General features: G+C 48.4%; 1 long non-coding RNA gene across 6 annotated transcripts in view; it reads right to left on the minus strand.

Annotated features, from left to right (window-relative positions):
- LOC118084148 (uncharacterized) overlaps positions 1–14,200 on the minus strand; it is a 29,453-nt gene extending 15,253 nt beyond the window's left edge. For 3 of the 6 annotated variants that reach the window (XR_009558149.1, XR_009558153.1, XR_009558148.1), the window contains exon 1: positions 570–10,885. This is a non-coding gene — a long non-coding RNA (uncharacterized LOC118084148). Of the gene's footprint in view, positions 1–569; positions 10,886–12,471 lie in introns of those variants that run through there. The other 3 variants (XR_009558152.1, XR_009558151.1, XR_009558150.1) reach the window with 2 other exon arrangements.
- Between the last annotated feature and the right edge of the window lie 7,689 nt (positions 14,201–21,889).

A 21,889-nucleotide genomic window follows, 5' to 3' on the forward strand; every position in this document is an offset into this window, starting at 1 on the left:
GGTCTTTGGTAAGAATCGGAAGTCTCAAGTACAGTAGCTTGGAAGTCAGAATATGGAAGGGTGAGTGGAACCAGAATGAGAAAAAAAAATCAGAATGTGGGGTGGGGTGGGGGTGTCAGAATGAAACACACACACACACACACACACACACACACGAGGAAACGGTGGCAGTTTTTGCTGTTAGAAGACCTGGAGGTTTATTTTAGATGAAGCAGAACGCATCAAAGCCAAATTCGGTAGTATTGCCTAGTGGTTGGGAAAGGCATGTCCCTACGCCTTCAGTCACAGCTCTAGCCCTAGCTTGGTAGATAGTAGTACGGGGCCTTTAGGATTCGGCTCCTGCACAGCTAAACTCTGGGTATCCTCAAAAACGCAGACCGGTTGTTAATGTCAGAAAGAAGAAAAATAATTTCCATTTGCTTTGGTGCAGCCAGTGATCTTCTGCACTGGGAAGAAACAAAACTAACCAGTCTGCTAAGAATGTCGTGAATCACCCAGACTATCGGGCGCTGCGGAAGCAGCTTCTATCATGACCCCCTAGGAGAAACCCTTAGAAAAAATATACTTACGGGTAAGCCACCCCCCAGTTTTGTGTAACAGACAAACTGAGAGTCTTCCGCAGGACAGCTGTATTTGACTGTTGCAAGGGACCGAGGGGATCTTGTGGCATCTTAAAAACAGAGAATGAGGCAGAGTTTTGCGAAAGGTAGCTACAGTATTCTCATACTTATCCTGTTCGGTACTGTTGTTGTTTTTAACCGAATACCCAGCCTTTTTGCATTTTTATTTTGCGTCTCTCTCTCTTGCTTTCTGCGGATCAGGGGACGCTCCGTCCTGCGCATAGTCGATCCAATTCATCTCAGCTGCATTCCTTGGATTGAATAGGATTCTCGGTCCTGCTGAAAATCCACACACAACCCCCCTAAGTTGCAATTGCGCAGCCAGAACTTTAAACCCACCGACCGAAGCCAATGGCTGGAGTAGCAGGCAAGCCTAAAGCGCCTTCTTTGGAGCTACATCCAACTGAAATGAAGGAAATCATGCCCACATGATGCCAATCCTATGTGTGGGCAGCAGTTTAACAGGGTTGCCGAATGGGCCTTGGCTGGTCCTGATTCTGAGTTGTTGCATTATATTTTAAGTGCAATCCTATGCATGCCTGCTCGGAAGTAAGTCTCAGAGTGTCCATAAAGTGAACATGTGGAGGACTGGGGCCTTAACAGCGGTCACATTTTTTTAAAAAAATGCATGCTTCTATGTCGTATTGAGAAGGGAACAACAAAGAAACGAGAAGCTCAGAAAATGCAATTTAGGCTGCAATTGTATAGCCATTTACTTGTCTGGAAGTAAGCCCCATTGAACTCAATGGGAGTTACATCTGAGCACAGAGGGATGTGTTGCTGGCATTATTAATGTAGTATAAACACTGACAACTGGGAAACACTGGCCTGCGAGCACTCCAGTTGGAGAAAAGTCTTTACCAAAGACATGGGCTCTGAAGACACTCGAACTCAGGACCCAAGGGAGAAACTCGCTAAGAGGAAGGCACGCTTGGGAAATCCACACCGTGATCAACTTCCACCCGGAAACCAATGTCCCCACTGTGGAAGGACGTGTGGATCCAGAATTGGCCTCCACAGTCACTTACGGACGTGTTTATGGAAGACAATCTTGTACTCGGCTACGAGGGATCGCCAAAGAAGAAGTGTAAGGCCATAGTCCGAAACAGCCTTCCTGGGAACGTACTCCCTTGGCTTTTCTGGCGGTTTCTTCAGAGTAATCCTATTCAGAAATGGACTGCAACCCTACAGCATCTTTGATATGTTGCTATTGATAACAAGAAAGCTATTTCCTAGGCTTGACTGGAATCTTTAAAGTCTTGAAGGAGCCCCATTTATTTATGAGCAAACGCCTTGAGGATCACTGCATCCCTGTCTTCGGGTTTATAATGGCATACTTCTTGAATATGGCAGTCTGGTTTAGCTGATGGACCAGTCAATCATTTATCTTACTTACAATTGGGGGGGGCGTGTCTAGGCGCCAGCGATATAACTAAAATCCGTGGACTATTACGGAGGCACTCTTTGGAAACTGTCAGTGTCTCCATTATAAAATGCTTCCTTTGAAGAGTTTTGTAACACATAAAAATTTGCTCTGGGCAGAACATTAACATATCAAGTCTCACGCCAAGAGTGAATTTTATGGATATGATTATTTATTTACATTTAGGGGAGGAGGGAGTTCGCCCTCATTCTTTCAATCCTTTCTCAATGTTATTTTATTCATACTTTTATCTACTTTTTAAATTTTCTTTTAAAATAAATAATTCTTATCATTCTTCTGCATTCATTTCAACACACAACAAACCCTGGCCTTTAACACCTGAGAGATTTATTTTAGGACACACACAATTCTCTTGAGTATAGCCTGTTTTAACTGTTTATAATAATGTATTTTTAAATCATTGGAATTCCTCCTTCTTACCTGGGGGAGGTAAGAAATCTAATTATTAATTTTATTAAGAATACCTATCCTTCATCTTTCAGCGTGCTACATAAAACGTCTATTTTTTATTAAAGGGTGGTGTAAATTTTATTTTAAAAATCATTTTATAATGGTAGTATGTCTGCCGTTGAATACTTCTTCCCTTCTACATACCTGACAATTCCTTTGTATGAGGTCTTCCCACTGAAAACAGGATGTGACAGGACTTCTAAAACCCCAGACTAACAGGGCTCCAGCACCTATGCAGAAGATCTGTGTTGTGTATTCAGACCATAGCTGCCAAGTTATCCCTTTTTTAAAGGGATTTTCCCTTATGCTGAATAGGCTTCCTCGCGAGAAAAGGGAAAACTTGGCAGCTATGGTTCAGACATTTCAGAATCTTAACTAGACACAGGGGCAAAAAACACGAAGAATTAGAAGAAAAGAGAATGGGGGGATGTTATATAGTCAATGAGGACAGCACTGAATATTTTAAATGGTTACGACAGTAATTAGGTTCCATAGGCTGTGCTTTAGCGGTCGCTGATAGTGGTGAGCTTGAGAAACAACTTAGACCACACCACAAAACAGGGATGAATGCCTAAGCCATACATAGGCCATCATTCATCATAAATCCCGAGTGCCCGAAATGCCTGGTTTTAAAATTCCAAATGAAGGCAAGTGGCTTTTACATTGAATCTCAAACAGGATTTAGCGAAAGAGTATAACTCATAGATATAAGCACAAAAACAGAAAGATTGAATCGGGATCCCAACTACCTCTTTTTTAAAAAAAACAATTCATGAGAAACAATCGTCTCCATGGCAGCTCGGTCTAGAATATAATATCAGAATTATTGCGTCCTGTTTCCCAGGATGTGTGTTTTCGAATTGGGCATTATCGTTTCCTTCAACAAGCTGGAACGAACATAAATAACTAACTTTTTTTTTTTTTCAACCAGCTGCCAGCTATTTTATTAAAAAACAAGCCAAGAAACAAAAACTCCCATCGATTTACTGAACTAGAGGGCAAAAGGGGATTGGCATTGAATGGAAAAGGCTTTGTCCTGAATGAACGGTTTCAAATACGTGGGATCTTTTTTTGTCCAGAGTCTTTCCAGCATCCCCCACATCCGGTGAGAATAAAGCCCCCGCCTAGAGAACCAGAGCTAGAGGATTCATCTCTCTGCTGCTGGCTGCAACCCCCAAGTTACTGGGAAGCAAGAAATCTCATTGGATCCACACCGGTGCTTCAGGTGCTCTGCACACAGTTAAGATCACCCGGAGCGGCCCAGTTAAGTTTACAACACGTTAACCACGAAAAGGTGGATTTCTTCTCCATTATTACATTTCAGGTTTATGGGAGCCAGGAGCAGGTATTCTACACGGCTTTTAAAACCAAGATGGCAAAACATAAAAGTCTCCAGCATCCTGGACTGGGCAAAGCCTTCGAAGGAAGAGCCGGAGGATCCTCCAAACGACGGTGTTATGAGCCAGCCGCGAGTAGCAAGCCATGCTGTGATATCTTAAAAGAAGACGTCATCTGCTCCAATGTAGTCCACGGAAGATCAGGTTATAGTACTGCAATAGATCTGCAGTAATGCAATAGGGATGGGCAAGGGTGGACTGCAGGACTATTTTAAAGTGGTGTTATCCTGCCTACTTGGGAGTCTCAGTTCTGTTAACCTAACACTGGCATGTGTTAGGTTAACAGAAAACAATGGGGATGTTTGGGGGGGGGAACATGAGCTGCAACTTATTTTAAAACGTGTTTTGTTTTAAGCAATAACTTCCACACACCGTTAAACAGGCTGCAGCACAACTCCTCAGATATATACCCATAGCTGCCAAGTTACCCCTTTTTTTCAGGGAAATTCCCTTATGCTGAATAGGCTTCCTCGTGAGAAAAGGAAAAACTTGGCAGCTATGATATAGCAGAAGAATATGCACAGCTCACCTCATGGCCTGGGTGCTTCACACAGATTAAGTGCCCAGGAGGAGCCACAATGTGACCGCGGTTTCTACCTTCTTCTTGAGTTAGATTGCCGCGGTGTTGGGACATAGTTGTAAGGATCCTGTTGTTGGCTTTTGCCTGCTGACTTTACCATTAGGCAGTTAAATAATTAACTCTTATTTAAGTTAATATTATAGTCTTAGCGCGGGGTAGCATTCGGATTTCCTGCCTCGGGCAGAAAAGACATATTGATCCTTCTCTGGTTGTTGATTACTGAAATATTTGGCGCTGGCAGCATCCGGTGAAGTTTAATTCCAGTCCTCGGGTTTGTCTGTTGACTGAGGCGGCCTCACTTTCCTGAACTTGAAAGCAGTGCTTTGAAAAGCTGCGATCCTATGCATGCTTCTTTGAAAGCAAAGCCGCTGAACGAAGTGAAACTTGATTTCAAGCAAACGCATTTGGAATTGGCCTGAATCATTACCCTTGTGTTGGGTCCCATGCTGTGATTGTGCCTGGGAGGGAGAGGGAAAATGAAGAAGCTTCTGAATGACATTGCTATTGGGAAACTGAGTTTTTCCCTGAGTTGAGTGATTAGGGATCGCAGTTACGAAACGGACAAGAGGCCATCCTGAAGGAGAATAACTCCGGTAGCCCTAGCAGACGCCTCTTTTCAGACCTTGCCTCTGCATCGTGAGCGTTTCCCATACAAGTTCTTCATATTTCACAAGTTTCTGACATTCCTAACTTCAGTGGAAATGCTTTCAAGAGTACTTCCAGGAGAGGCGGAAGGAGAGTGGGGGTAGTTGGGAAGGGAGGTCTGTAAATGCGCAGCCCCTTGAACTACATTGCATTTTATGGGCACTCAAAACCATCGAAATTGCCCATAAGGCTACTCGATTTGTCTGTATACAGTCATGATATAGAATAACGACGCATTTAATGTTTCAAATCGCCGGCGGAGTAAACCAATTCTCAGGTGTAAACGATTACAAAACGCCTTAATAGCAGCCGTCGCCGTTACATGCAATTTACCGCACTCCCCTAACTCCACCCTCTTTGTTCCTTGTTCGCATAGTTGTGATTTACAGACTCGCTCGAGCGCCAGGGTGGTGGCGCTTTGATTCCAGCATTAAGACTGAGCCAGTAATTCCCTAACTAGCCTAGACGAGGAGAAGGAGAGGACCTGGCTGGGAAACGATTGCAACGAGTCCCCAAACAGGCAAACCTAGAAGTTCGTCTCAAGGAACAGCTGCAATTTCTGGTTTCGAAAAAAAGAAAATTCAGTCCTTGACTCGGTGGTTGCTCTTTTTATTTTCTTGGGCATTGCTACAGACCAAGTACAGCAACCAAAAATAGAAGCCCAGTACACTTAAACCGAAGTGCCTGCATTCTAGCAGACTTCCAAGTAACAGCTGAATTTTGCACACGTCTCTTGAAAAATGACATTGCAATCCTAACCAATAATAGTGGTTTTCTGGACGGAGCTGTTGTATCAGTCCCACTGATTATTCAGAGCAAGAAGTTTCCAAGGAAGTTTCCTTAGGATCCACTTGCAAAACCTTTCTAAACAATGGGATTCGTTCCCAAATTTGTGAGGTGCAATGCTAGTTCAGTTTACTTCAGCATGTGGCTGGGGGGTGGGAACGGGCATGAATCCTTGTCCTTCGGCTTAACAGGACTGTGGATCAGTTGTTTACTAAGAGAAAATTGGCGGTCAGATGTTTGTACTGCTATTCAGACCTCCATACTTTGCTCTCCTTAATTCTACAAAGCCCATTGTAGAATTTATTCCAGATTCTGTATTTCAGATGGAATAGAATTGATTACCTTTAGTGCATTTACTTGGAGGTGCCCCCCCCCCGGGAACTACTTTCAAGTCAGTCTGTTTGTCTCAGCCTTAGTGACTTTAAAAATTGCACTTGCGTTTCTAGTGGAAATTTCGTTTTAACTCAAATGAGGAACTTGGTATTGTCGCATGACAGTCCCAAAGACCCCCAACCTTGATTTGGGCTCTGGTTAGGCCTATTATAATCAGTGAAAAGTTTTTAGTGATTCATTTCCTCTCTCTCTTTTTTAAAGCAAGCTAAGGGAACACCCATTTCAAACAAAACTAGGGATGAATTTGAGGGCAGCTTTAAGAGGCCAGGTTAGTATATTTGTATCAATTGACCTGTTATAGGGATTTGCTCCACTAGCTACCACGTCTTTAACTGATCAATAGATTAATCAACCACTTCACATTAAAATTTTCTCAGTCTTTAAGTGCAGTTCTGAGGAAGGGGCAATCTGAATAGTAGATGACCAGAACCGAAGCTGACTTTGTAGTTGCTACAAATAGTAACCTGCTTGCTTATAAGTAATTTAAATTTAAATAAATTGACCTTCACTTGGAAGAAAAGGGTGTTTTGGTTTTTTTAAAAAGGAAACAATCGGCATGTGAGCACCATTAAATGGTGGGCCACCTTTTTTTCAACTGAAATCCATTCGATTTGGCTACAATGGGGGTACTTGGGAGAAAATCCCTTTGAACTTGGCAGGACCGGGTTTTTTTTATGAAAATCTTTCTCTGGCACACAACCTCGGAGTCAGTCCATCTGAAGTCATCCCGAATAGCAAGGAGTAGCTTGTGCCCACTTAAAGGCCAACGGATTTATTGTAGGATGAACTTTCGTGGACTAGAACCCACCTCACCTGGTAATATGCAAGGTGCGTTGTATACACACAAACACTTGTATGGGGGGTTGGGATGGTGAAGGGTGGGGCCAACGAAATCTAGGAGGTATAGCAGATCTGTGTACAGGACAAGAACAAAACTTTTCATTCATAAATCCACTCTATTCTGTTGGGTACCCATCAAAACCTAAGGCAGCAAAATTTACCCTGTCCCAGCCTCGGTTGATTGGAAAAACCCAAGGCGGCTCCAGAGTAACTAAACAGCTTAAGCACAGCTAAAGGATGATTTATACAATCTTTCCATTGGAAGGATATTGGAACTAACCTGAATAACCATCGCCGGCTCCTGGGCTAAATGCCATGCATTTTGATTGAGCTGGGAGTCCTAGGTGATTTCACAGGGCCTTACTTGCAAGTAAACGAATTTTGGATCTCAACCTGCCGAATCTGTAATATCGGATACTGTTTATTATTACTACAGTACTTCAATTTGCACAACACTTTCAAGCAAGCCAATCCTTGTGAAGTCTCTACTGTATCTATCTAGATCTGCTTTCATTTTAAAGGCTATTTGGTCTCAGTGCCAGGAATGCTTACTCAGAAGTAAGTCCAAGTGCTTTCCAAAGCGCTTTCCCTTAAGTACAGAAATAGGAGAAAACTGTGCACGCAGGATTGCAGTCTCACAGCATATAGATGTTTCCTCAGAACTATGTTTGGTAATCCTACGCACATTTTTTTGGAGTACGGTAGGTTCCATTGAACAGAATGAAAGTTGCGTCTGAGCAACCCTAATCAATTTTGGGGAATGATGGGCACTTAAGATTCCCCACCGCCAATTTGGTAATCACCACTATCAGGGATGCTAATTTGAATGAAATATCGGGGGGCAGGTAAGCCCCGTTTCGAATAATGGATGATACATGCGCACCTTTGAATGGCAATGCCAATCAACATTTTTTTGGGGGGGGCGGTAGCCTCCTCAAATATTTTATGGGGGGAAGGGACCTCGGTCCCTAGGATACTGTTGGCTCCTACACCCACTACAATCCCCTTCCTATATGAAAAAGAAGCGTATCGGCTAACAACAACAAGGACAACCACAACAACTTTTTACTTCGCGCACACGATAAATTATAGTCACCTTGTCAAACCGGTCGGAAATCTAAACCACTCTGTATCCTCAAAAAGTTACAGAGGTGGTGGGAGAAACGATATAAGATTTTAGATCTCTCTGGAAATGGGTGATCCCTCAGACGAGCTGGTTTCTGTGTATGTGTGAGAGCGCGCTCGCTGTGTTGTGGCTTGGGGAGGGAGTGACGGGAGCGGGCCTGGCGATTGTTTACTGGTCTCCTCGCCGCCGCCTCCGAGCACGCCCTGCAGGCTCCTCGGTCCCGGGGACTTTGATGGGAGCGCGACTGGACGATGAGCAGAGTCTCCCTTTCTCTGGCACGCCGGCCGGAGCCACTTGGGAGGTCCTGCCCAACTAAGGCAGCCACCGCTAACAACTCCCAACAGGAGACTTCGTGGACCAGCCCAGGGTCACAATTAAAAACAAGCGCTTAAAAGAAAAGAAGAGAGACCTATCAAAGGCTGTGGGGAGTCTGGAAAGAAAAAGCCACTTCCATTCATCAGAGGCCAGGAAGGCCGGAGCCCGCTCCCCTCCCCCTGTCTCACCCGGTTTAGTTGGAGCCTTTGCCAAGGCTGTTTGTTTGTTTGTTTGTTTGTTTGCACCACGGGCGTCTTTAAGCCGAAGTCCTCCTGAATCCCGCGAGGCTGCAGGCGAAGAGGGTGGGTCAGTTGTGATGGGAAGAAACTCTCCAGAATTCGAGAGTGTGGTGAGGACTGTCAAAACACATTCTCAGGAGGAAGAGAGAGGCATTGCAGAGGCAGCCTCAGCCTCACCCCAGGGACCCGCTAATGGGAGTGGGCAAATAGTTGTCTGAAGCACCCACCGGCTCCTCTGCCTGAGTACAAAACCCTTTTTGTTATTTTCCAAAATTCCCCCTGGAACTTGCTTGCAAATAAGGCGCCAGTCCTCTTGCTTCGTAGAACTTAATGGGGCTTACTTTTGATGAGCCATCTATGACCTATAGATTTGCGCGGCAAGTGTTGTGTCACCACAAAACCTAACTGCCTTATACTAAAAGTCAAGGATTCCCCTTTAATTAGTGGGATTGCCTTGCACATTTTATAACAGCAACTTCTAAGGAAACTTACTGATAATAATAAAAATAATGATAATTTTACTGTTTATATCCTGCCCATCTGGCTGGGGGTTGCCCCGGCCACTCTGGACAGCTTCCAGCACATATAAAAACATAATAAAACATCAAGCATAAAAACATAAAGAATATATGTCTTGTGCCTTGCAGCTGTTCAAACCGGATCCGAAACACCGGGAAGGCTAAGAATCCTATGTAGGCTTATTTTTTATCAAGTCCCATTCAGCCCAGTGCGACTTACTTCCGTGTTAACATGCACAGGCGGATAGGGATTATAATAATTTATAGTAATAATTTATTATATATACCCCGCCCATCTGGCTGGATTCCAGCCTAATCCTTTGTACGTTTACTCAGAAGTAAGCCTCGTTTCCAGGTTACCGTGCACATGATTACTAAAGCCTAATAGATGCTTCAACACCCACCGGCTTTCGGGTCCAGCCAGATAAACTGCGTTGTGGATCTCCTGCACAGTCCACAATCTAGGGGAATCAATGGGATCCTACTTGGATCTGAGCTGAATTCAGTCCCCATTAAAACCACGAACCTGATCCAAGAACATCTGGGCCGGTTTGTTGTTTGGGATGTAATTACAGTAGCTATATGTAATAATTCTAGGTTTCAGGTAGGTAGCCGTGTTGGTCTGATGATGCAGTCGGGGGGGGGGGGAAGTCCAGTAGCACCTTATAGACCAATTAAGTTTGTTCTGGTATAAGCTTTCGTGTGCATGTATCTGAAGAAGTGTGCATGCACATGAAAGCTTATACAATACCAGAACAAACTTAATTTTTATTTTTTTATTTTTATATGTAATAATATTACAGACGGTTTTATGAACTAAGGAAGGCATTTGTTGTGGCGTCCTTGACCGTATTTTACCTACAGGAACAATGACAAGTGATAAAACAAGCCACATCTTATTGAAGATTGGATCCCTTCCGTCGCTAAAATCAAGCCATGACACCGGCAGGTGATTTGCACTGGGCTATTCCGATTTATTTTGTTTTATGCTCATGCGATCATAGAGAAGAAACAAGCGGCGCATCTGTCCATCGGGACCTCGCCATGCTTGGATCAATCCTCATGTGAAGGAGCAAAGACGCTTTGTTTCCAGATCACTCCCGTTTAAGAGCCGAGGGACCAGGTAGTAGCGACCGCTCCCTTGAAAGAGAGCACGAACGAAAACGCCTGGGCGATCCTGCAGTGTAAACCCCAAGAAGCTTCCTCGCAGCCTCTTTCCATTTCCCCCACATTAAAAAGAGTATCTAGGAACCAGGAATTAGAAAGCTCCCGTATTGGAACGGTAAGAGACTGATAACAACTCCCCACAAAATATGCGATTAATAGGTTGATCCTGAAATTACCCACAAGTAAGTCGCACTGGCTAGACCTTTCTGCTTAGGAAGTGTGCTTAAGTGGGGACGGGGGGGACGGGACTAATTCAGGCTCAAATAAGCCTCATTGAACATAGTGGGAACTAACGCGATACAAACTGATGACGCTGCAGGGAACCAGGAACCAAGAAATGACCATCCATTGGATTTCTCCTCCAGATAAAAATGTTCCGAGGATCGGGGTGCAAGCATATATATATATATATATATATATATATATATATATATATATATATATATATATATATATATATTTGCCACTTACTTGGAAAGAGTGGCAAAACCTCCATTCATTTTAGTGGAGCTGGATTGCAACGCATATTGCTAAGGGCATTTCTTAAATAAATAAATGAAACTTTTTCTTTTACTTATTCCAAACAACAATAAAGTGCCAGCTTTAAAACTGAAGATATCTTCTTCCTTTTAAATAGAGGTGCCAGTCTCCCAGGATATGTTCAATAGGGTTTCAATAGTAAAATCTGTTTCCTAGTAAAATCAACAGCAAACCTTTGTCACTTTGAATGAATCTGATTGCTCACCAGAATTATAACCCTAGCCCTTTACTTTCTTAAGGCAAGGATGGACTCTTCCAAAACACTGTCTTCGAAGTAAACATGTGTATGATCTGGGTATCAAGATAAGGCGTGTATATGACACACAGGGTTGCGTGCACACACGTACCCCGCAGCTTTCTGATCCCAAACCCGTTTTAAGCGCCTCTCATTGGCGTTGATTGCTCAGAAAACCTAAGCATGCCAATTTAGAAGACAATCCCGTTTGAATCAGTGGGATTTACTTGAGAGTAATCAGCCACAGCCAGGATCGTCCCACTTTAGAAGCCTGACTCTCCACACTCACGGTCTGCATCTTCAAGTGGTCCTTGAACCACGCGAGTAAACCCTAACATCCTGAGGACTACATCCTTGGGCCAGTTTAGCAATCCAAGCAGAAATCAATTTACAACCCGGTCACTAACTTTTGCTAACTTGGAAGAGAAGCTGCGTGGCTCTGGAAGGCACTAAGGGCTGCAATCTTATGAATACTTTACTTGGGAGCAAGCCTCAGTGAAGGCAGCAGAACTTCTGAATAAACATAGGATTGTGCTAGACAGCGATTTAAGACGCTTTTTAAATTGGGAGGCGGATCCTGCCGTAAAACAAAACCCAGTCATAACTAAATATTCGGCTTAATTATTTTTGGAACGCGTTGAGGGCGCAACAGTGGGGGCGGAAAAACCGACCTATCCGGACTGCTGGTGCCGAGACCTCAGTTTTTCAGGGTGTGGAATGAGGGATCGGGCCCCGCAATCTATCCAGATTACCAGCTCTACTGCCTATCTCAAGAACCTGCAGGTTAAAGAGTCTCGTGTGTGTGGGGGTGTGGGTCAGGGTCCGCGCGCGCGCCTTCCCTGGGATAACTGAGTGCTAACCACCCGCCCCCTCTCCTAGCCTTGTGCGGGAAGAGGCCCTCGCTCCGGAGCAGGAGATCATAGAGAAACGCCGAGCCCCAGGGACTACCCCCTTTCTTGGCTGCCAAATATGCTCAAGGCCAGGCCCTTTCGGCCTCTCCAGAGCTCTGTGGCGCTGCGGGAGGGGGCTGAGCAGAGCTCCAGAGGGGCCGAGGGAGGGAGTCAAGTACCTGGCCTGGTCCTAGTGGTCTGCCGACACCGCTTTCGTGTAAACGCGTGCCAACAGGACGGGGGCTCCCCCCCCCCCGCGTCTCCCCAAGGGCCAGCTGCTAGTTACCTGAAATCTCTTCCCGGTGCGTTTCAGCGGCGTCGATCTCTCGGCGTCGTTTGGGGGAAAGAAGCTGAGACGAGGAAGGAGAACTGAGACGGCGGGTTGCTCTGCCTCTGGGGGAGCGGAGAGGTTAGGAGGGCGGGGAGAAAGTCCCCCAGCTGAAGCCCTGAAAGACGGCCTGGACTTTACCCGCTGGAGCTGACGAAGTGGGGCTGCAGCAGCAGGATCTGGGGAAGGTTTCTCCCTGGTTGGGGAGGACGTCGATGGAAGAAGGGAGGGCGGAGAGGGCGGAAGGACGGGAGGTTTCGCCTGAGAAACTTAATCTGCCCTACAGTAGCGCCGGAGTCTGGGATGTGTCACCGCTGACAGCAGCCTCGACGGGGGGGGGGGGGGGCGGGAGCGCGCTCGCTCCCGTGCGCGCGCGCACACACGGAGGCAAGTTGGTCAGTCAGGCGAGCAGCAGCACCGCCACCCCACCTCCCGGTTCCTTCAAAAGAGGACAAGGGGCTGTGTGTGGGAGGGGGCGATCTATGACCCTTTTTTGCGGGGAGGGGGGAAATTAAGAAGAGAGGGCGGCAGAGAGCCCTCCGACGCTAGCTGTTGAAGGGCAATGTCATGTTTCAAGGCCACCAAAGGCCATAATCTTCAAGCGGGGCTTTGCTGGGGCTCCTCGAAATGACTTTAATGAATAATTTCGGAGACAGTTACGGCTTTGAGGTAATTGCTGCCGCGGCTCTATGAAAACCAGACTTGGCGGCTGGCTCGGGAGGGGGGAGCTTTTCCAGCCGGGCCACTCGCCTGGCTCCCGGCAGAAGCCGCTTGAAGAGAAGAGCTGCCTGGCAACCCGCTCCGTCGGACCTGGAAATCCTATAAACGCCGGCGGGGAGGAAGGGAAAGGCTTTTCTGCGCATGCGCGGTCTGGGAAGTTCACCACCACCCCACTGCACTCCTCCAACTCTTAACAGTGCAACTCTGAAGTAAGTTCTGTGTGGAATTCAATGGGCCTTCTCCCAGGAAACTACAGTACTTGCAGGACTGCAGGCCAATGGTCAGTGGAGGTCGATCCATTAGGGCGCTGCCCTACCCATCTCTTTTTTTCTTCAGCCAGTCAACAGCGTAATCCCACCCATGTATACAGTATTTAGAAGCCAATGATATAAGAGCTTTTGAATGGGAAAGGTTTTACTTCAAAGCGAAAGTCAATGAGATCCAGAGGTGCCAACTTGAATAAAATATGGAGGCAGGGAACAGGTAAGCCCCGCCTCACATAATCAATTACATGATTCATGCATGCACCCCATTTAAATGGCAATGCCTAGGGCAGGATTTAGGTTTGATGAGGCCCTAAGCTACTGAAGGTAATGGGGCCCTTTATATGTCCAGCTGTCCTTTGTCAACAACAAATTGCCGCTGTTTTTTGTGTTGAATATACAGTGGTACCTCGGGTTAAGAATTAATTCATTCTGGAGGTCCGTTCTTAACCTGAAACTGTTCTTAACCTGAGGTACCACTTTAGCTAATGGGGCCTCCCACTGCCGCCGCACGATTTCTGTTCTCATCCTGAAGCAAAGTACTTAACCCGAGGTACTATTTCTGGGTTAGCAGAGTCTGTAACCTGAAGTGTCTGTAACCTGAGGTATCACTGTATGTTATATGGTAATTTAAAGGTAAAGGTAAAGGGGCCCCTGACCATCAGGTCCACTCGTGTCCGACTCTGGGGTTGCGGTGCTCATCTCGCTCTATAGGCCAAGGGAGCCGGCATTTGTCCGCAGACAGCTTCCGGGTCATGTGGCCAGCATGACAAAGCTGCTTCTGGCGAACCAGAGCAGCGCACGGAAACGCCGTTTACCTTCCCACCAGAGCGGTCCCTATTTAACTACTTGCACTTTGATGTGCTTTTGAACTGCTAGGTGGGCAGGAGCTGGGACCGAGCAACGGGAGCTCACCCCGTTGCAGGATTCGAACCGCTGACCTTCTGATCAGCAAGCCCTAGACTCTGTGGTTTAACCCACAGCGCCACCTGGGTCCCTTATATCAGTGTTTTTCAACCACTGTTCCACGGCACACTAGTGTGCCGCGAGATGTTGCCTGGTGTGCCGTGGGGAAAAGACGGCGGTGGGGCAGCGAGCCGCCGTGTCGCGCCTGCAGGATCCCTGGCTGGCTGAGCGCGTGTGGTTCCTTCCAAGAGGAGCCTGGCAGGCGCCAGCAGGGGAAAGCGCTTCTGCGGGGAAAGCAGGCAGAGTCAGCGCCCAGCAGCGCGGCACTGGATTGAGGAGGCGGTGCTTCGTGCGGAGCTGCTGGGTGCCGACCCGGCAGGCCGCTTCCTTGATCCGGCGGCCTACCGGGTCGGCGCCCAGCAGCGCCGCGCGGAGCACTGGATTGAGGAAGCGGCCTGCAGGGTCGGCGCCCAGCAGCTCCGCACGAAGCACCACCTCCTCAATCCAGCGCCGCGCTGCTGGGCGCTGACTCTGCAGACCGGCTCCTCGATCCGGCACTCTGCGGGACAGCTTTCTTTTGGGCAAGGAGTTTGCAAACAGTTTAACAGCGCAGCCCTGCCCCTGCGCATTCAGAAGCGAGCCCTGGACCGCTCGGGGGGGGGCTTACTCCACCTCGCGCGAGGAGTGGGTGGCCCTAAGCATTGCCGTTTTTGCCGGCGGCAACAGGCGGGCGGTGCGCGGGATCCGCGGGCGGGGGCACCTCAGCTCTGGCGTCTCTCCCCCGGGCTGTTTCCTTGGCAATGGGGGATGGAAGCCGCGTCTCCCCCGGGAGCAGGAAAAAGGGCGGCAAGGCGAGAGCCGCCTGCAAGCCCCGGCACCGCGAGCTCCTCAGTGGCTGCGGGTCTCTGGCAGCGCGATGCCGCAGTGGCTGCTCAGTCTCCTGCTCTCTCCCGTGTCCCGCACCGGCACAGCTGGGTGCCGACCTGGTAGGCCGCCTCCTCAATCCGGCGCTCCCTGCAGCGCTGCTGGTCACCGACCCAGCAGGCCGCCTCCGGGACCCAGCAGCAGCAACGCTGGCTGCGGTAATTACAGTAAAAAAAAAACATCCCCCGAAAATAAGCCATAGGCTTATTTTCTTCGGTAAAATAAATATAAGACGGTGTCTTAAAATGTGGGAAACACGGTAATAACCTCAATAATAACCTCAAGCAGCTAATAACCTCAATAATATAGGCACAGAGTTAATTTTTTAAACATTTTCTAATGGTGGTGTGCCTCGTGATTTTTTTCATGAAAAAAGTGTGCCTTTGCCCAAAAAAGGTTGAAAAACACTGCCTTATATGGTAATTTATGGACCTAATAGGTATCTAAAGCCATTTGCACATGTTGCCATGCAACCAGACCAAGCAGAATGTAGGAACCCTATATATAGAAATGAGCAAACCAGTGATATTTTAGGGAGCAGGTTAGCAGGCGGGGCCCATTACTTACAGCATAGGAGCCTATACAAGACAAAACACTGTTGCTGTATGTAGGTTTTATTTAATTTGTTTTTTATCGTATACAGGGCCGTCTTAAGCACATCTAACACCGTGGTGCAAAGGTCCCTCCAGCGCCCCCCTCCCTGAGCAGCAGGAGGGCTGCGCTTGCCTCCGGTCCCGAGCCTCAAGGGGTGCCTCCGCAAGTCCCGTCAGGGGCGCTTCTTCCCGCCGCGGCCCCGGGAACCCCCCCGGAGCCGCCACCCTCACCAACCTCCGCCTTCCCCTCGCCCGGTCCAGGCACCGCGGAGGGGAACCTTGAAGGCGTTTTCCGGTTGCTGCCTCCTCCTCCCTTCCTATCCCCATTGACTGATGTTCTACTGCTACAAGGAGACAGTGCAGCTGATGGCCGACTACTTGCAGCACCGGCTCGGTGGCGGCGCGCTCCCACCCAGCCACGCGGCCGAGATGCTGCGTCGGGAGGCCAATGAGCTGGAATGGCCGTTCTTCCGCAGCGCCTGCACGGCGGCTGCCTTGCCATAGGAGCTGGGCCGAGTGGCGGCACAGATGGAAGCCAAGGGAGGCCTCAACTGGGGGCTAGGTGGTGGCGCTGGTCGTGTTCGCCGGCAACTTAGCAGTGCTGGCCAAGCGCTGCGCTCGCGATGAGATGGCCACTGTGGCGGAGGCGCTGGCCGCCTACTTGGCCGGGGAGAAGTGAGAGTGGCTGAAGGCGCACAGCGGCTGGGTAAGCGTGCGGTGGCGGCCTGCCAATGCTGGGGCGCCCCCTGGTGGCCATGTGCCTTGGCGCATTGCACCACCCAGCCCAGGCCTAGAGACGGCCCTGATCTTATATTTTGGAAATGTACATTCAGTTTTTTTCGCTTTCATTTTTTTTGGGCCCCCCAAGAGAGTGGGGCCCTAAGCTATAGCTAGTTTAGCTTATATCAGGGGTGTCAAACTCAAATTCATCGGGGGCCGCATCAGCAGTTTGGTCACCCTCAAAGGGCCGGTTGTATCTGTAGGACTATGTGTCCACTCTTTATTATAATAAATTATTGTCACTGCATTCAATTATTACTGTTTTTTTGTAATAATGTAAGTAATAACTAGCATAGTCAGAATAATGGCAAGTAGATATTCAAATGTACAATTATTGTACAATTTATTGAAAAATGATTTTTGGTAACTGCACTGGGTGGTGGAGGCTCGCTAGGGTTTCATGCAGGAGCTTTGCAGAGCTACTGGTACCTGGAGATGCTGGGGTCCTTCTGCATGCAGGACAGATGTTCTGCCAGTGAGCCACCACCCTTCACCAAAGGGACTGGCTGAGGTTGACTCACTGGAGCTGTTCTCCTGGTTCCAGGGTTTAAGGGCCAGAAGTATAAAGCAGCATCCTATTTTTCTGAGGAGAGGGAGGGGAGGGAGGAAGGAAGGAAGAAAAGAGGGAGTGGGAGGGAGAGAGGAAGGAAGGAAAGAGGGGAGAGAAAGAAGAGTAGGAAATAAGGAAGGGAATAAAGAAGGAAAGAAAAAGAAAGAGGGAGAGAAGACAGAGATAAAGAAGGAAGGAGAGGGAAAGAAAGAATAAGAATGAGGGAGAGGAAGAAAGATGGGAAGGACGGAAGGAAGGAAGGAAGGAAGGAAGGAAGGAAGGAAGGAAGGAAGAAAAGAGGGAGCAGGAGGGAGAGAGGAAGGAAAGAGGGGAGAGAAAGAAGAGTAGGAAAGAAGGAAGGGAATAAAGAAGGAAAGAAAAAGAAAGAGGGAGAGAAGACAGAGATAAAGAAGGAAGGAAGGAGAGGGAAAGAATGAATAAGAACGAGAGAGAGGAAGAAAGAAAGGGAAGGGGGGGGGGTCGCCACCTTGACTCAGCGCCAGAAAAGAGCGCGAAGGGACCCAGGGGCAAAAAACATTTCCCGTGCAGCGTGAGGCAGCGGGTGTCCGTTTTAGGAGACGTGCGTAAAGCCTCAGAGTTGCACATTCGTGAGGCTGAGCCGCTGCTGAGCTCACGTTCCCGGCAGCGCCGTACGGAGAGTCCCGAGCCTTTGGGACGCAGCAGTGCTCTGTAGCACTTTGAATCCGAATCCTCCTCCACACGGCGCTGCTGGGTGCTTTGTCTGTGCTTCAGCAGCAGCAGCAGCAGCAGCCGTTTCCAGGCGCCGAGCCGTGGCAGGAGGAGGATGATTCAAAGTGCTACAGAGCACTGCTGTGTCGCAGAGGCTCAGGACTCTCCGTGCGGTGCTGCTGAGCGCTGACCCGGCAAGCTGCCTCCTCCTTCTCCTGCTGTGGCGCCGACAAACAGAAAAGAAGTGCCGACAAACAGCTGGGGCCTGGGGGGGGGGGGTAGAAAGGCGGCCGGAGCAGCGCTGCGTGGAGCGCCCCGAGCCACAGCAGGAGGAGGAGGAGGAGGCAGCATGCCTGGTCAGCGCCCGGCAGCGCCGCACGGAGAGTCTCAAGCCTCTGGGACGCAGCAGTGCTCTGTAGCACTTTGAATCCTCCTCCTCCTCCTGCCACGCGGCGCTGCTGGGTGCTTTGTCTGTGCTTCAGCAGCAGCAGCCGTTTCCAGGCGCCGAGCCATGGCAGGAGGAGGAGGATTCAAAGTGCTACAGAGCACTGCTGGGTCGCAGAGGCTCGGGACTCTCAGTACAGTGCTGCCGGGCGCTGACCCAGCAAGCTGCCTCCTCCTTCTCCTGCTGTGGCTCAGGGCGCTCCACGCAGCGCTGCTCCGGCCGCCTTTCTACCCCCCCCCCGGCCCCAGCTGTTTGTCGGCGCGGCGCTTCAGCAGCAAGGTCCCGCTGCTGGGTCCCGCTGGCTGGGGCGCTCGGCAGGCCACATGACGAGGTCTGGCGGGCCGGATTTGGCCCCCGGGCCTTGTGTTTGACACCCGTGGCTTATATGTAAATCGGGCACCGGCAATGCCCATCAACTTTGGGAGGTTGGCCCCATCAAATATTTTATTTATCAGCCCCTAGGAGTTGGCTCCTATGGTGGGATCTGTCTGCAAGGCATTGAAATTAAGTCCCTGGTCTTCAATTGTCTTTATAGTGGGTTGCACCATGTCCATGAGATGGACAGTGAATGCTCCACCAACCTTGGGTCAAAGGCCCTTTATAGAAGGGAGAGCCAGTGTGGTGTAGTGGTTAAGAGCAGTGGACTTGTAATCTGGTGAACCAGGTTTGCATCCAGCTTCTCCACATGCAGCTGCTGGGTGACTTTGGGGTAGTCACACTTCTCTGAAGTCTCTCAGCCTCACTCACCTCACAGAGGGTTTGTTGTGGGGGAGGAAGGGAAGGAGATTGTTAACCACTTTGAGATTCCTTAGGGTAGTGATAAAGCAGGATATCAAATTCTTCTTCTTCTTCTTCTTCTTCTTCTTCTTCTTCTTCTTCTTCTTCTTCTTCTTCTTCTTCTTCTTCTTCTTCTTCTTCTTCTTCTTCTTCTTCTTCTTCTTCTTCTTCTTCTTCAACTCTTGTTCTAAGGCAAGGTTTGCAGGGACCCCTCCACCATCAGCCCCAGCCAGGATAGCCAATGGCCAAGGGTTATGTGACTTATACTCCAGCAGGGCCGCAGATTCCCAAACCTTGCTCTGAAGGCAACGTGTACAAGCTACAATCAGCCCGCCCCACTAATGTCGGTAGGCTCAGCCAACACTGACTCGGGAAGCAAGCTGAACAGTTAAATCCAGCACAGAAGACAAAGGCTTTACAGAACATCTTCTACAGGGCCTAAAGCTGGGGGTGGGAAAATAACATTCTTCCCCCTGCATATTACATCTGATACTGTATGCTCTGTTGTAAGGGTGGGCCAGGCAGAAATGCGTTTCATCTTACAACAGATTGTTGCTTTCATTTCCCATGGACGCCCTCGGCAAAGCTAGCCTGGGTTAGAAGCTTCCAGCTCCAGCTGTTTTAAGGTACAGACAACAGAGAGAGAGAGAGATCTGTGAGCAGCATTGGCCTCTTGTCTGACAACCACGTGTTTCTTCAGTGGGTGGAGGCCATGACGTGAGTAAGCCTTTGGTCTCCACTTGCAAAATGTGGCCTAGGCGTGAGCTGGATCCCGTCGCCACACAACCGGATCTGGTTCTAGCGCCCTAGTATAACAATTTCGCGTGGAGGAGAGGTGGCTTCTGTTTGTGGCTTCTTATTTTCTTTATTGCCATTATTATTACCACAAATAACTACAGTAGTTTATTCAGGACTTCCATCGATTTCTCGGACGCAGCAGCAGCATCTCCTCTTTGCTCCCTTCTATATACTGTAGTTCTCTCACCGCTTCCCCCCTTCCCCAAATCTACCGTCGCAGCGCAGGCATTTTTCTTTCACATTCTGTTTTTTTTCACATGTTCCAATATAAAACTGCCGTACTTTGGGAAAGTAAGTTCGCAATCTTCTACACCGTTACTTTTTTAAAAATGTCCCACTTAATAAAGAAGGATCGGCCCACCCAGGAGTTTTGTCTCAGTTTAAGCATATTTACTCGGGGGCGGGGACGACGACAACTTTTTGGGGGGATCAGTGAGGTAATTGCAAAGGAAGTGGGCTCATCAAGCTTAATGACTAGTGATTAATTCCTCATTGAACGGGCAGCATCCTAATCATCTTTACTCAGAAGTCCCACAGTGTGCAATGGATTTGCTCCAGGGAGAGAGTGCGACTAGTACTGCAGCCTGATTTAGGACTTACTTCTGAGTAAAATACTTAGAATGCAATCCAACTGAGTCATATAGAAATCAATGAATTTGCGTGAAACTACTCTTGAGTATGACTTGCACACTCTTGCACTCCGACTTAAAGGTAAAGGGACCCCTGACCGTTAAGTCCAGTCACGAACGACTATGGGGTTACGGGGCTCATCTGGCTTTACTGGCCAAGGGAGCCGGCATTTGTCCGCAGACAGTGTTTCCGGGTCATGTGGCCAGCATGACTAAGCCACTTCTGGTGAAACCGGAACAGCACACAGAAACGCTGTTTACCTTCCCACCGGAGCTGTACCTATTTATCTACTTGCACTTTGACGTGCTTTCCAACTACTAGGTTGGTAGGAGCTGGGACCGAGCAACGGGAGCTCACCCCACCCCGTGGGGGATTCGAATGCCGACCTTCCCATCAGCAAGCCCTAGGCTCCGATGGTCCCACCGCACTCCGGCTTAATTGAACATAATTCAGAGGGACTTACATCCGGTGACCAGGATATTCTTTTTCTGATTGCAGTCCTGAAAGGAAGTGTATTCTTCATTGCTAAATGCAGTTCTCCAATGCTCTTTCTGTAGTTTTTGTGGGATATCTAAAATAAGGAAGTCAAAACCAACAACTTCTGATTGCTGGAAAGGCACACACACGCACAGAGGAAGTAGGATCTCTACAGGAAGTCCTCCAGGTGAGAGCTTCTCACAACTGTGTCCAGACAGATAAAGGGGCACAACTATATAAGCTGCTTACACCCCGGCGGCCTGCTCTCTCTGATCCCTACTATCTGATCTCTTCTCTTTGATGCTTCATCAATGACTAGGGACGTAGGACATGTGCTGAGTCCCAGCTCAGGCTCCAGTTCTAATCCAAACTATAGTATATGTCTGTAACTACATTTTAAGGCTGCCTCAAGACAGCTACTGTGAAACTGAGTGAGTCTAACTTTACTTACGGTATAAGAAGACCGTTTTGAGGGATTATTGTTTTAGGGGGGGACAAAGGGATGTTCTATGCTGAACTCACAAACGTAAGGAAGGATAGTTACTGGTAGGTAGCCGTGTTGGTCTGCTGTAGTCGAAACTACGTGTTGGTCTGTCGTATTTGAAGAAGTGTGCATGCACGCGAAAGCTCATACCAATGACAAACTTAGTTGGTCTCTAAGGTGCTACTGGAAGGAATTTTTTTATTTTGTAAGGAAGGATGATATCTAAGATATATATTCTCTACTATATATTCTCTACTAGGTGCAGATTGTGTCGTCTTTTGAGGAAAACTGCGCTCCTCATCTAGTCTCCTCAAAGCATAAACGCAGAGGTGCCTGACG

The sequence above is a fragment of the Zootoca vivipara genome, chromosome 9 (genome assembly GCF_963506605.1).
Source record: "Zootoca vivipara chromosome 9, rZooViv1.1, whole genome shotgun sequence".
Classification (NCBI taxonomy): Eukaryota; Metazoa; Chordata; class Lepidosauria; order Squamata; family Lacertidae; genus Zootoca; species Zootoca vivipara.